This window comes from Heloderma suspectum, chromosome 7, assembly GCF_057233095.1.
Source record: "Heloderma suspectum isolate Gila_16-S chromosome 7, 16-S_ref, whole genome shotgun sequence".
Classification (NCBI taxonomy): Eukaryota; Metazoa; Chordata; class Lepidosauria; order Squamata; family Helodermatidae; genus Heloderma; species Heloderma suspectum.
The window spans coordinates 110,809,973-110,825,434 of record NC_139464.1 but is presented as its reverse complement, the minus strand read 5'-3'; the positions used below and the strand labels follow the sequence as shown (position 1 = coordinate 110,825,434).

General features: G+C 46.3%; 1 protein-coding gene across 8 annotated transcripts in view; it reads left to right on the top strand.

Moving 5' to 3' along the window:
* The first annotated feature begins 583 nt into the window (after positions 1-583).
* PPFIBP1 (PPFIB scaffold protein 1) overlaps positions 584-15,462 on the top strand; it is a 160,235-nt gene continuing 145,356 nt past the window's right edge. For all 8 annotated transcript variants that reach the window (XM_084811089.1, XM_084811088.1, XM_084811097.1 and 5 more), the window contains exon 1: positions 584-788. The gene's annotated coding sequence lies outside the window, so the exon portion shown is untranslated. The remainder of the gene's footprint in view (positions 789-15,462) is intronic.

Genomic DNA, 15,462 nt, shown 5'->3' with positions numbered 1-15,462 from the left:
CCAACTGCTTGAAGTTATTGCAGCGCCAATAGAGTTGGGGGGGGGGATATCTCTGCCAGCGTGACGCGAGAGCAAAGGGACGGGCAGAGAAAGAAAACGCGAGGCTGGAGCGCGACCAGGCATTTCGGCCGCGGGGGAAGCGGGGGCTGCTGAAAGTTGTGCGGGGCGGGGCGGGGCGCCTCTCCTGCCGCGGGGATGCAAGGGGGAGCGAATTCGGGCATTGCTGGGGGGGGGGACAAAAGCGAGGAAAGGGCAGAAACGACGCGGGGAGGGAGGGAACGAACGCCCCCCCCCCCGTCCCCGCGACCCACGCTGCGCTGCGCTGCGCTTCGGCGAGGCAGCTCCGCGCGCTGCAGGACCCGCGCGCCGCCCCTTCCCCGCCGCCCCCTGCAAAAGCCGCCTCGCCTCGCCCCGCTCCGCGGAGCCGGACGCGCCAGCGGAGGAGGAGGAGAAAAAGGCGGCAGGGGCGTCCTCAGCCCCCGAGCGACTTCCTCCCGCGCCAATCAGGGGCCGCGAGCGGGCCGGCGCGCCGGGCTCGCCTCCCGTCTCCGCGGCCGCGCCCTTCTTCGGGGCGGAGGGACCCGGGGGGCGGCGCGCCGTGCCGTGCGCGGCGCCCTGGCTCAGCCTGCGCTCGGGGTCCGACATGGCGCGAGGGGAAGGGAGCGCGAGGAGCGCCGGCGAGGGGCCAGGCGAGGCCGGAGAAGGGGGCGAGAGCGCGGTCTAGCGCGGCGGCCCGGCCGGGTCCGAGGGCGGCGCTTTTGGGGCGGCCCTGGGCTGCTTCCCGCGGGGTGAGTGGCTTTCGCTGGCGCCGCGCGGGCGAGGCGGAGGGGGCGAGGCGGGGTGGCGACGTGGTGCTGCCTCCGGCTGTTCTCCTCCGGGCGCCCAGCCTGGCCTCTGTTCCGCAGCGCCAAACAGGATCCCCCTTTGAGGGCGCGATCCTGTGCCCGTGCAGACTGAAGACAGCCCCGCAACGCCCGGCATGCCCCAGCCAGCACAGGGCTGTGGGTCTTTCTTCTGCCCAAACACGCACAGGATTGCAGTCTGAACGTGGTTTCAGAAGAAGAAGAAGAAAAAGTCGTGGGGCTTTCTTCAGTCTGCGCAGGCACAGGATCGCGCCCTCAAAGGGTGCGATCCTATGCATGTTTCGACAGAAGAAAGCCCCACAACTCCTGGCATGCCCCAGCCAGCACAGAGCTGTGGGTCTTTCTTCTGCCCAAACACGCACAGGATTGCAGTCTGAACGTGGTTTCAGAAGAAGAAGAAAAAAGTTGTGGGACTTTCTTCTGTCTGCACAGGCACAGGATCGCGCCCTTAAAGGGTGCGATCCTATGCATGTTTAGACAGAAGAAAGCCCTGCAACTCCCGGCATGCCCCAGCCAGCACAGAGCTGTGGGTCTTTCTTCTGCCCAAACACGCACAGGATTGCAGTCTGAACGTGGTTTAAGAAGAAGAAAAAAATCATTCCCTGATCCTGGGTTAGTTCATTCTGTAACACCCCCCCCCCCCCCGCCTTTCCCACTGACTTTGTACCATGCTACTGAGTGTTTGCAGTTGGCTGGCTGAAAGAAGCCCATCCACAGAAAGTGCGAAAAGGGAGATGCTTAGTGTGGGTTGATCTTTTGGGAAAGGGGGTGGGGGTGTTTCTTTAGAACGAGAGATTGAGTAATTTGAAGAATGGTTCCTGCATGGGTGCTGTTTTGTTTAAAACAGGTTCCTGCATGGGTGCTGTTTTGTTTAAAGCAGCTTGTGTGACTGGGAGAGGTTTTTTAGAAGTATGTATTTGAAAACACAGGAAAACGTGGTATAGCTTAAAAGGAAGAATATGGATTTGAAATTTGGTTAAAAAAAAAGTTGCGGTTGCAGAAATGTTTTGAGGAAGGCATGAGCAGATGCAGCTTGGAATGAGGTGCCAACTTTTGCCTTCATACTGGGCCTAAATGGGAAAGGCGATAGCAACTGGTGGTGGGGATATAGCCAGATATTGTGAAAATCTTGTCATGCTTGAGAGGATATTTTTGGCTGCAAGTGCAATATTTCCCAGTCTAGTGCTCTACATATCACCCGGTGGAACGAAGTTCATTAGTTGAGTCTGATAAAAACAGCTTGAAGTTTCATTGAACTTTCTGATTAAAAAAACCTAATTAAAAATCCACACTCACACCGCAGCCTCAAGAGCGCTGGAACTAAAATCCTCAAATGGCTTTCTTCTGGATCAGTTGCATTGATTTTATTATAGCAACATCAGTGTGTGAATAGCTTGAAGACTGCAGCTTTAATTGAATTGGCTTTATGAACTTGAAATAAGGTTAGGAACATTTTTGGGAGAGGATATCCAAAATGTATTTGCAGTACATTCATTGAAAACCTGGTTTCTCCGAGGCTGCAGTCCTTTGCACAGTTACCAGGGAGTAAGCTTCATGAATATAGTGAGACCTCTAAGTAAACATGCATAGGATCTGGCTGCATGTGCTAAGCTTCCTGGGAATATTTCAGATAAGCTGTACAGATAAGGTTCTTTTGTGGCAGCTCCTTGCCACCTCTTTGTGTTTAATATTGTTATGTTTTCTGCTGCTTTTAAAGCCTGCCAAATTTCTTCTGTCTCTGCCCCGGTGAAAAGCCTTCTGTGAACACAGAGTTCTTTCTCTTCCTGCCTCTGAAACTGGAAGCTGCCATATATTTCAGCTAGACATCTGGTGGCTGCTTATTCATGGGAGCAAAACAAACCCACCTTCTTTTGACCAGTAAGAATGCTGGGCGGCACCATCTGATGAAGAGTTGGGAGGGAGTAAAATAAAGAGTGATTGAAAGATTCAAAGATTGACTCTTTGAAGTCATGCCTACTGGGGCGTCAGTTCAGTTTGGTATCTGTAACCTCTGTCCTGAGACATATGCAGCATATGTTCTCGTGTGTGTGCAAATTACGGTGAAATCCTGTTACACTTGTACGCTGCTACACTTGTAGAAATAAATTTTTGGGAACCTATTTATTATCAGTGTCCTGGGCACCATACTGGGATCTATCAGTAAAAACGTGTACGTTGAAACAGCGAGGTGGGGGAAGAGCTTGGGGGGGCGGGGAACACCCTTCATAAGGATTGCTTTGGGTAACTGTCACAGTCATGGGCACCGTAACCTTGAACAACGTTGGAAATAAGTTCACAGAAGTTACTAGTTCACAAACTTTTACTGTGTCCACATCTACCTATTTTAGCTCATGTCTATGCTAGCATAATTGCTACCTGAGAGTAAGCCCCCTTGAACACAATAGGACTTACTTCTGAGTAAACATGCATAGCATTATGGTATAAAACAGAGTTTCTCAAACGTTGGGACTTTAGAGCTGGGGTGGGCAACTTGTGCCCTCCAGATGTTTTGGCCTACAATTCCTATCACCCCTTAACCATTGGCTGTGTTGACTAGGGCTGATGTAAGTTGTAGGCATCTGGAGGGCCACACATTGCCCACCCCTGCTTTAGAGTATGTTTAGAAAGAACCATCTTCTGAGCCCCCCTTCCCACGTCTTGTGTATCCATCTGGTTGATTGGTTGGTGGGTGTAGATTCCTGCCCACTAGCAGTGTGTTGGTGCATATGAGATCTATAGATTGGGTAGAATGGATACTAAAGCTAATTTTAGCATGCTCCCTGTTTCCCTGCCCTCTCTTTCCTGACAACAGGGCCTGCTTGTCTGCTCTACATATCGAACCAAAGGATAGGAACTGAGCAGTTCCTTCCTTTATCTGCTACATTTGGAGTCCCTGCCCAAGGTTTCAGAGAGAAAGAGAGAGAGTAGGCGACACAGCAGCAGGAGATCATTCACAAAACTCTCAGCACTTCTGTGTTCTAACTGCAGGTGACTTGCAACTGGGCAGTTCTGCCCCTGAGTTTGGGAATCTAGGCCGTGGGCAAGCAACCTGGTACTCTTCAGCTGTTTTGTACTACAACTCCCAGAAGCCCAGCCAGCAGATCCAGCAGTCAGGAACTATGGGAGTTGTAGGCCAAAACGTTTGGAGGGCACCAGTTTATGTACCCCTGATCTATGCTCTGGAAAGGAAAACCAAGAACCAATCATAGTAAAGCTTTCCTCTTTGGGGAGCCTAGGGGTAATCCTTGTTGCCATTGGTGACCATATGACTGTTTACAAGCATGTAGATATGCACAACCATGATAGGGAGAAAGAGTGGTTTGCACTGAAGTAAGTGTAGCGGTATCCTGTGAGTTGCTGGTTCATATTGCTGTTGCAACCCCAGTCTAACAAGGGTGTAACTATGAACATTAAGATGCCTAGGATTACAATTAGGTAGAATTGTAGATCAATCTGTGTTGGTTTTTGGGATAGTCTGCAGAGGACTTGTATCACATTCTTATCCTCATCATGGTTTTTGCATGTACTGTGCATATAGTAGTACTGTGTATAGTAGTACAATGTACTGTGCATATGGTAGTGAGACTTGTTGATGGTGTGGTAGGATTACCGCTGAACACCACATTTGGAGTTCTTGGACTGTTGTAGTCTGAATGAGGTCCTTTATTCAGACTTCATCTCTGCCATTAGGGCCCCCCTACACATCCCACACCTGCAATATAAGGATAATATTGGGCTACCTTTCAAGGCTGCTGTTAGGATTATTTGCAACCTTCCCCAATGTAGTCTCCTCCAGATGTTTTGGACTACAATCCCATAATCCCTGTTTGGCCATGCTGCCTGATACTTGCAAGTTGTAGTCTAAAATATCTGGAGGGTGCCATGTTCAGCAAAGATGGATTACATTGGGGTGGGCAACTTGTGGTCCTCCAGACGTTTCAGCCTACACCTCCCATCTGCCCTAGGCAGCCTAGCCAATGGTGAGGGATGATGGGAGTTGTGGCCCTCCAGATATTTTGTCTTCCAAATTGCCCATCCCTGCCTTACAGGGATAACGTATGTGAAATATGTGGAAGTGCTATATAAATCCTAAGTAGTTTTCTTCCTCTGTATCTTGAGGTAGATCAGCTGTTGGTCAGAAAAGGAGCAGTTCTCGTTAGGCACTTGGTTTTTTGCTTTCTCTTCCATAACACTTAGGAAAAACAGTATGTAAGGAGTACATATATAAGAAATGCAACTGAAGTCAGCTTCTCTGTGAAGAACTCCTTAGTTCAATATTTTTCAGCCTTTTAAAAACTAGAAGGCACCCTTTTAATCCCCACCGGCAGTCTTCTTTTACTGTATGTGTGCCCCACTTCCTCACTTTCTCTTTAAAGAAACATAAAACAAAAATTAAAAGCTGCTGCCAGCACAAGCCATCTTAGTCCTAATAGTGGGTCCTGACCCACCAGTTCAAGACTCATGTCTTGTCTTGTTCCCATAGTCCTGGCACTAGAGTGGTGTGTTGGATGGCATGTTGAACTGCAGAGCGGATCCCCCCCTCCCCGCAACATGATTTATTCTCAGTTGTATGTTGTCAAGGGACAGGGCCCCAAACTGGTGATGACGAAATGTTGAATTTCAACTGTCTTTGGCTGAAAACCTAAAGCTGTTCTTCAAAAGCTAAATAAGCTACAGTAGGCCTGTGTGGTTTATGATATTCTTCAGGAGTGGCTTTTCCTATTTTAAAGGATAACGTAAAGCAGTTTTCTGAAAGGTTTATAGGGAGTGACTGATTCAAATTTACCTCATGTTTTTAATCTGCAGACAAATTTTAAGATTTTATAGCCAGTCAGCATTGCTACTTCTTTTTCCTTTAGCCTTGTTCAAGGTTTTGGCAGTAAAATATGCCCTGTAAGCCAGTGGTTTTGAAATGTGCGGAAGGGCATATGTGATTGGCCAAACAAGAATCTCCATTCCTGAAACTTTAGCTCATCAACAAAGTGCAGATATTCAGTCAGTTCTAGCTGAAGACAAGGAGTCATGATGTACCTAAACATCTAATATATAATGAGTATAATACACACACGCACAGATAGTTCACAACATGCTTTAGTGTGCACTAGTGTGACCAAGGACGACCAAACAGGATGGGGCTATGCAGATAGGATCAGTCGTGATTTATAAAAGCAGGAAGCACATTTAGCTGTCACACACATTTTGTCCCCTTTGCTTTCTCCATGGAAATGAACAGTTTGCCCAAAGAAGTGAATGGAAATGAAAGTGTTTCACTTAAGTATACTGTTGCAGTGAGAGAAACCTGCCCTCCACACTTGACCCTGGGTAATCCTGGTCCCACAGGCAGGGATTCTCCTGTGTGTGTGAGTGTGTCGTGCAAGTGTTTCTTTGCACTCAGACATGCACTGCCCCAGCATTTTTGTAATATGTAAGCACTAGGGAACATACTCCGCTTCACACGGGTTGAAATAGACCTTTGTTTGAGACAGCGAAGCCGTCAAAGCTATGCAACTGTCAGACTTGGTGCCAGCCCCATCGGAGTGACACCTTGGCCGCTGGCCCCTGCCATGGTGTACCCATATAGCCCTCTGAGGGAGGGGTCTGTCCCCTCCATTTTCCTGAAGAGGAGCTGCCCCACAGTGGGGGAGAGGGAGCATCCTTATAACTGTGTCTCCTGGATTACTCCCTGCTGTCTTCAAACTCTTTACCAATTGCAAAGCTATGCAGTGGTTAGGGAAGCTTGCCACTTAGTTACTGAAGGTGATACTGCAGGAGTTGTACACACAGACACGTTTCAGTTAATTAAAATGAATTCTCATGCTTAAAAAACCAAATAACCCTGAGGTGCGCACCTCTGGGGTTCCCTTAGTAAGTAGGCATGCCATGTTTTGGGTATGTAGCTTTCATGATCTTGGAGCTATGGCACAGACAGACCTGCTCCTCTTTTATTAGTATCGATTCCCTATGGCTTTCACCCCTGGAAATGATGGGCGTGTTGCAAGGAGTTTTATAGCGGCTGTATTAAAGACAAGTGTCACGATCCATGCTTCTTGTGGCAGACATCTTTGAAAGGTGATCAGGAGCTGCAGCAAATGGATAATATTTTTATGAACAACTTCCTTCAGAATGACTGCAAGGGCTGCTTATGGTCACCAGTGTCTCCCTCTGCTCCAGTAAACACAACAGTAAAGATTGGTCATCAGCACACAATCAGTGCTGTGTGCTTCCAGCCTCATAAGCACCAGGAAAGGCAGAGAGCACTTTGGGAGTCTGTAGGTTGCACTAGGAGACTGTAGAGATAGCACCGCTGAGGCAAAATTGTGAAGTCTGGACTTGACTCCTGAGTAGAGATGTTCCACAGGAAGGTTGGTGAGCACAGATGATTGTCCTAGAAAGAGCTGCAAAGGTGGAGACTAGAGATGATGGAATTTGACTGGACGACAGGGTTATTATCTCTGACCTGTTATTTAGCCTCTCACCTGGAGAACCTCAAGTTTTTAAGGAGGCATGTTAGGGAAATTCTTTTGAGGTGCAAGCTCTCTTTGGACCCTTCTACCTTGGATCTTGCATTTCTGTCAGCGGTCACAAAATATTCCAAGCTGTGATCTAGGATTATGAAGCAGGCCCATAACTGGAGATGTGTGGGATTGGGGGAAGGGGGGATTGTAACTGAAGTGAATGTGAAAAATAAACCCTAATTAAAGTAGTGTACAATTACTCGGTTAAGAGGCTGCTGAGTATCCAAAGCAGGGTGGTCGTCACACAGAGTCAATCCTTGCCTCCATGCTCAGGCCACCCTGCATTTTGGGGTAGACAGCTGATTTTGACTGTCTCGTCGCAGCTTGGGGGAGGGAAGGAGGCCACGCGGTGCATAGGAAGCTGTGCAATGTGGCTTCTGCAGTCTCCTCCCCTCCACTGGGACTTTCCCCTTTTCCCCCCGTCTCACTGCTCTGTTTCCGAGTGTAGAGACGCAGCTGGCGTGGAGAGAACTGTGCCAGCTGGGGGAGGGGGCAGGGAGCATGGTTTCTGGGAACTGCATTCGGAGCCCTGGCTTGGACCTCGGTTCCCAGAAACCATAAAATTCTATGGTCCTCTAGATAGTGTCTAGCGGCCATAGGATTGCTCCCTTGATAATGTAAAACAAAATATAATTAAAAAATGTTCTAAGCACTTGTCAATTACTTACTTACTAAGTACTAGTGCAATTTGTACTCCCCGGCGAGCACACTGCAAGCCAGGAGCAGGGTTGGTTCTTACTGAAGAACTGTGAGTAGAATACAGCCTAAACTTCCCCCTTATGTCCCTGTAAGTAAAAAAAAAAAGTTAGACTCCCCCGCCCCCTTTTTTTAGGGAAAAAACCTGCAATTTTAGCCAAAGGGCATGGAATATCCTTGAGATAACTGGGCCCACAAAAGTGTTAACACCCCCCCCCCCCGATGCAACACGGCCCTGATTGGAAGGAAAGATTCTGTCGGTTTCCTTCCCAGAGGGGCAAGAGTCACTTCTTCCAAAACCAACATTTTGTCTTTCCTGCTAGAAGAGAAATGGCACAGTAACAGCTGTAAATGGCTGCCAGCTCTGGATGGGAATTCTTATACTTTTGGAGGATTTAATTTTCTTAAAAAGAAAGTATGACGTTTGCTCTGACACCTTCCAACTACACTCTGGGTTTTTGTGAAGCCTCTGGTACATACTGAATTTCAACTTCATATCGGGTCATATATTTCAGGCCTAGTTCTCACTGAGGCATTAATGCCTGGACATTAAAGATTTGCATGATGGGAAGCAGAATTCTAGCCTAATATACTAAATTTTTCCATGAGGAGGGACCATATTGTTTGGAGAAGCATTCCATTATGTGAGCCCCCATCTACGGTGAGAGGGAAATAGGCATAAGAGTTGGCTGGTATAATCCCAGCTCCCTGCATTACAACTGCTTTGTATGGTGTATACTGAGTTTTGAAATTCTGAAAAATTAGATTTTTTTGTCATACAGAATATGAGACTGCAAATTACATAAATTTCTCATATGTTTGCTTTTAGTTGGGAAAGGAAATTCACATGTTGAAATAAAGGTTTTTATAATTTTTTAGTTTGGGTATGTTAAAAGGTAAAAAGGTAAAGGTGTCCCCGACCAGTCGTGTCCGACTCTAGGGTGTGGTGCTCATCTCCATTTCTAAGCCGAAGAGCCAGCGCTGTCCGAAGACACTTCCGTGGTCATGTGGCTGGCATGACTGAACACCGAGGTGCACGGAACGCTGTTACCTTTCCCGCCAAAGCGGTACCTATTTATCTACTTGCAGTTTCTTGCTTTCGAACTGCTAGGTTGGCAGGAGCTGGGACTGAAGACGGGAGCTCACTCCGTCATGCAGCACTCCGGTCTCGAACTGCTGTCCTGCCGACCTTCTGGTCCGCAGTTCAGCGTCTTAGCCACTAAGCCACCCCGGCCCACAGATGTTATGTTAGTTGGGTATGTTATGTTATGTTATGGTATGTTATGTTAGTTGGGTATGTTTGGTATGTTAGCCCCCATTAAAATTGGCTAGTTCATGCAGCTTATTTTCTATCCTATTACACATAACTACTTTTGTAGGTGATGTAAAACAAAACAAGAGGAACTATTTTTTTCCCCAGTGACACATATTTATTTACTTATACAGTTATTCAGTGCCAGGCCTGACCATTTCTAGGAGGCAGTGTTGGTGAGTTTCTTAAAGGCCACCCTGTTTGTAAATTGAATTGAGGACTTCCCTGCTGGTATAGCTCATGAGCTTAATTATTATGCTCCATCCATGATGGAGGATGGTATTTATCCTCTGAAATATTCCATTGTTCCCCAACATGCAAAAATCTCAGAACTACTCATCTTATTTCTGTGTGGTTCATCTGCACTTATTAATGATGCATTTAAAATTTCAGAGCTATAATAGTCCCAGTTGTTCTGTGCCTTTATGTTCCACAAACGATATGAAACAAGTTGACTTCAGAGACTGTGTTTTGTCTGTTGCCTTAGATGCAAATATTGGGCAAAATTGTTCAGGGTACTAGTCACACATGGGGTGCGGGGAATCCCTGATTGTAGATGCTGTAATCCATAGGCTTGTGGTTCCAAAACTGTTTACACCCATGACTCACTGGCAGAACTGGTGTTTTATTGAAAACTGTCTTGCTAATTCAAAACCCTAGTCTGAAAGTGTATATTTTCATACCATCCCTTAGTCCTTTCTGTTTTCCTGGAATCTGTTGGTGACCTACCTATGAAGCCTCAACATTCTATATGTTTCACCTAAGCAGGACCCTCCAAATACAACTAGAATTTGCTTGCAGTGTTCTGTCCAAGTTCTTGATCCAACTTCGAGAAAAAGTGAAGCTGATGCCTTCAGAAAATTCATATGAGGCTTTATGGGGATGCTTTAAGAGCAACAGTTTTCAAACCTTTCTCCCTTCAGGGAACCATTTCTACATTGCATCTGCCATGAAACTGTTGCAAAGGATTTTGGGACATGCTAAGGATGTGTGGGAGAAAACTAGAATTGGATTTTTCTGTGAGATGATTGTGAGCTCTGTTTTGGTAATGAAGAATTCCAGGGCTGAGCATATGCTCAGATGTCCTGTTCCTTGATTCTAAATATATGTCTGCCCCCTGCCCCCTGGGACACTGAGGGACTTGGTTCTAGTTGCCAACCCCCCCCAGGTTTTTATTTCTTAGCTGAAGGCCATCACTGAACATTCAGTAATATAATAAAAGGGGGAATACACCATTCACAATATAATTGAGGCTAATTAAGGGTGCAATCTTATGGGGATAGGCGGCCGCCTCCGAAGCCGGAGGCAACCACCTATCCAGTACAGGATAGGAGAAGCATGGAGGGGTTTGTTCCCTCTGCGCTTTTCCTGCCCTGCATTTGTGGCTAGACAACCGATTTCTGCTGTGTAGCTGCGGGAAGGTGGAGTGGGGGAGCAGGCTGCCAGACGACATATAGGATGTGTCATATCGGCACTTCTGCCTTCCCCGCCCTGGAACGCCCCATTTTGGCCACTCCGTGCGCCTCTTCCGAGGGGCAGGGTTAGGTCAGTTCCTGGAAAACTACATATCCTATGGCTGTCTAGCTGCTGACTAGTGGCCATAGGATTGCTCCCTAAGGCTACCATAATTCATTACTATATTCAGTATACAGTCAGGACCAGAAATATTGGAACAAGATAACTGTTTTGGCAGTTGGCCTCTGTACACCACCACATTGAAGTTGAAAGGAAACACACCCAGATGAGAGCGAAGTCAGGACTTTCAGCTGTAATTCAAGGGGTGTGACAAAAGTGGGGCACTACCCATTCAGGAAGTACAGCCAGTGGCATACACACACACCCATCGTTGGTGGCTCATAAGTAATGGAACAAACCAACATCATTTCAAACTTAAGGATCGCCTTTAATACCTGGATGAAAATCTTTTGCAGTCAATGACTGCCTGAAGTCTTGAACCCATGATGGACATGACCAAATGCTGAGTTTCCTCCCTCGAATGCTTTGCCAGGCCTTTACTGCAGCTGCCTTCAGCTGCTGCTTGTTTGTGGGTCTTTCCGCCTTCAGTCTTGTCTTCAGTAAGTGAAAAGCAGGCTCTATTGGGTGGAGATCAGGTGACTGACTTGGCCATTGAAGAACATCCCACTTCTTTGCCTTCAGAAACTCTTGGGTAGCTTTTGCTGTATGTTTTGGGTCATTATCCATCTGCAATATGAAACGGCATCCTATCAGTTTGGCAGCATTCGGCTGAATCTGAGCAGAAAGTATAGCCCTGTACACTTCAGAATTCATCCTGCTGCTTTTATCAGCAGTCAGGTCATCAATAAACACCAGTGACCCGGCTCCATTGGCAGCCATACATGCCCATGCCATAACACTGCCTCCACCATGTTTGACAGATGATGTGGTATGCTTTGGATCACGAGCTGTTCCTTTCATTCTCCATACTTCTCTCTTCCCATCATTCTGGTACAAGTTAATCTTGGTTTCATCAGTCCAAAGAATCTTATTCCAGGACTGGGCAAGCTTTTTTAGGTGTTTGCTGGCAAAGGCTACTCTGGCCTTTCTGTTCTTGAGCATTACCAGTGGTTGGCACCTTGTTGTGAAGCCTCTGTATTTCCATTCATAAAGCCGTCTCTTGACTGTAGATGTTGACAATGACATGCCTGCCTCCGCAAGAGCGTTCTTGACCTGGCTAGATGTTGTGAAAGGGTTCCTCTTCAGCATGAGCAGAATTCTGCGGTCATCCACTTCAGTTGTCTTCCGTGGTCTTCCAGGCCTTTTGCTGTTGCTGAGCTTGCCAGTTAATTCCTTCTTTTTCAGGATGTTCCAAACTGTTGTGTTGGCCACTCCCACTGCTTTTGCTATCTCTCTGATGGGTTTATTTTGTTTCCTCAGCCTAATGATGGCCTCCTTCACTCGCAAGGACACCTCTTTGGACCTCATGTTGGGAGTTCCAGTGAACAGCTACCAGATGCAAATGTAACACTCAGAACCACCTCCAGGCCTTTTATCTGCTTGATTGGTCATGAGGTACCCAGGAAAAAGGCCACACCTGGGCATGCAGCTGCTTGGCAGCCATTCGTTCCATTACTTATGAGCCCCCAACGATGGGTGTGTGTGTATGTCCTTGAATGGTTAGTGCCCCACTTTTGTCACACCCCTTGCACTACAGCTGAAAGTCCTGACTTTGCTCCCATCTGGGTGTGTTTCCTTTCAACTTCAATGTGGTGGTGTACAGAGGCCAACTGCCAAAACACTTATCCTTGTTCCAATATTTCTGGTCCTGACTGTATATCTAACTTATACAGTGATAAAACCATAACACATTATGAAAGTGACTTAACAGGAGAAGAAAGCCAAAACACATAAAAACTAGTGAATATAAAGGAACTCAAACATTTCAATATACTATTAAGAAAAATAGCTCTGATGTCACCTGGTTCTAGTTGGATGTTGGAGTTATAGTCCAAGGCAGTAGATCCTGCAAACCTGAGGTCTGTCCATTCCTGCTGTAGAGAAGCACAGCAGTTCAGTTCATGTGGAATGCTGGTTGTGCGCCTTACAGACTTTAAACTCCCAATGTTTCCCTGGGACTGCACATTGCAGGGCAAAATAGGTAATAATGGGTGAGTTGTCTTTCAGAAAAGCTTACCACTGAGGAAACCCAGAAGTTGAACACAGTTTCGAAACTTGTGCGCTTTCCCCCCTCCCTTCCCTCCCCAAACAGGGGACTCTTGGTTATTGCAGACTGAGGAGAAGTTAATGAGAATAGCCTAGTACATGTTGGGGCACTACCTTGGGGAAAATTAAGTGCCCTGTGTGAAATAATGCTCATGCTGTTCAGACATGATCAGTAAAGCTTCCAGCATTGTAGGTTAATACAGACTCTGCTTTGATTTATGAATCCTGCAGGAGCTGGGGACACAGCATGGAGTTCTCATAAGGGTGGTATGCATGTCAAAAGAAAAGACAGACCCTCAAGACTGCCTTTCTCCCTCCACCCCTCCTGTGGTGTTGACCTCATTTTCAGACTTCAAAGTGAAATTCAAACTCTGCCACTCCTTTAAGGCTACACAATTACTGGATGACCTAGTTCTGTCCTGCAGTTTTATGAAAAAGGAGTGTGATCATTTTTTTCCCCCTGTGGGGAAGCAAGAATTACTTTCAAGGTGTCAAATGCATGTCACCCAGGGCCTCCTTTTTATGAGACAAATGAAGAGGGATGCAAAATAAATGGCTTCTCACTTAATTATTTGTAAACAGGCTCAATGCCATGATTGTTTTTGAGTGAAATATGATCAGAGTAAAGAGTATCATTTACTTTCATAATCATGGTGGTTTGTGTATGTGCTGGGAGGGCCTGTATATATTGCAGGATTCCTGAAGTGAGGTGGGTTGGGTGTGTGTCAGACTACACTTTCTGCAGGATTCTTGTTCAGAAGTGGAGAGAAGGTTTTGCCCTCACTGCAACAGTTTCTCCGAGTGCACTGCTTTACTTTCTCCCCTGAAGGCTGCCATTCATTCCTTTGGGGGAAAATAGAATACCGCATTTGGGGATCACCTAGGGTGGCCAACCGCAAGAGAGAACAGGGCTTCTGCACCTTTAGTAGTTGTGTAGAAGAGGGATTACAGCAGGTGTACCTTGTCATGCAAACCCTGTTCTTTCAAGCCTGGCCCACTTAGATGCACCATTGGGATGGTGGTTAAATCTGCTCCCTACTCTTGGTGACTCTGTTTATACCTATCCCTGATTATATGTTTTTGTTCTGCTAGAGTCTAGGGGTGGGGAACTGCTTTCAGCTCGAGTGATAAATTCAATTTTGGAGAAGTTCTTGGGCCACATTCCAGTGGTGGGCGAGGCTGAAGGCAAAAGAGATGGAGCCAAAAATATAAAAATTGCCAGCATATTGTAGTTTAAAGCTATTACTGCCAATAATGAAGCTTTAGGAGAGGGATTTCAGCCTTTTAGAATGGTTGGAACTTGCACAAAAGCTGGGAAACCACCAAACCATGTTTGGTTGGTAGAAAAGGGTTGGGGCCAGGGGAAGGAGATGTGGCCATCAGAGGAACCCCCGAAGGCTGGATTCAGCCCCAAGGCCTAAGGATCCCCATCCCTGTGTAATTGAATGCTGGGTTGGAGTGTAATGGAAAGTTGGCTTACGGTTTACTCCAGCACTAACAAACTTGGTCTTAATAGATATGGACAAACTTAGTCGAGTAGTTGGCTTTGTGGAAGAGAACAGAAAACAAAACCCACTGAAACCTTCCCATCCCACCATTTGAGATTAAGGTATAGGACGTACACACATTCAAAAATGGATCAGAGCCATGCTGGAGTGATCATAACTTCTCAGTAAATGTAAATGGCAGAACAGTTGCTAAATTTTGAATAGTCTGTGTTGGAAACCTCTGAATATTCCAGGAAAAGTGACCAAGCCAGTAAGAAATCAACATGGTCTCTCCCTACTTTTTTCTGTCACCAGACAATGTCAGTACCCCAAGAATTCACTCAGGAATTCTCCCTGCTCAAATCTCTTTATCTAGTGCTGACCACGCACAAGCCTGCATGATGCTTTTGTATGTCACCTGCCTGAGTCATGTGAGGTTCTTGTGGGTCCTTTTTCCACATGACTATCACAGAGCAACAATAACAAAAGAAATTGGTGGAATTATTGATAGGAGGTTAATTTTAATGCAGAACTGACAAGCAGATTTAGAAATGTTATGGTAGTTAATAGATGACCTGAAACTGTGAACATATAGTTGCTACTGGAAAAACACTTCTAGGACTGGAGGCCTTATTTGTCAGTTTTCATTTTCACAGTCCTTTGTAAGAGTTACCTTCTTTTTAAGGTAATGACCACTAAGTATTATCCCATATTAGTAGGATAAAAGCAGGATTAGTGTCTGACCAGTTAGCCTCATGAGAAGCCTGTACCTAGATTAAGAGTAGAGCTGAAATAACTATGGTAGAATTTATTAAATCTGTCAAATAAGTATAGTAAAAATAAATACGGTAAAATCTTTAAAAAATGATTAGGCTCTTAATAAGAGTACATTGTGTGTACATTGATAG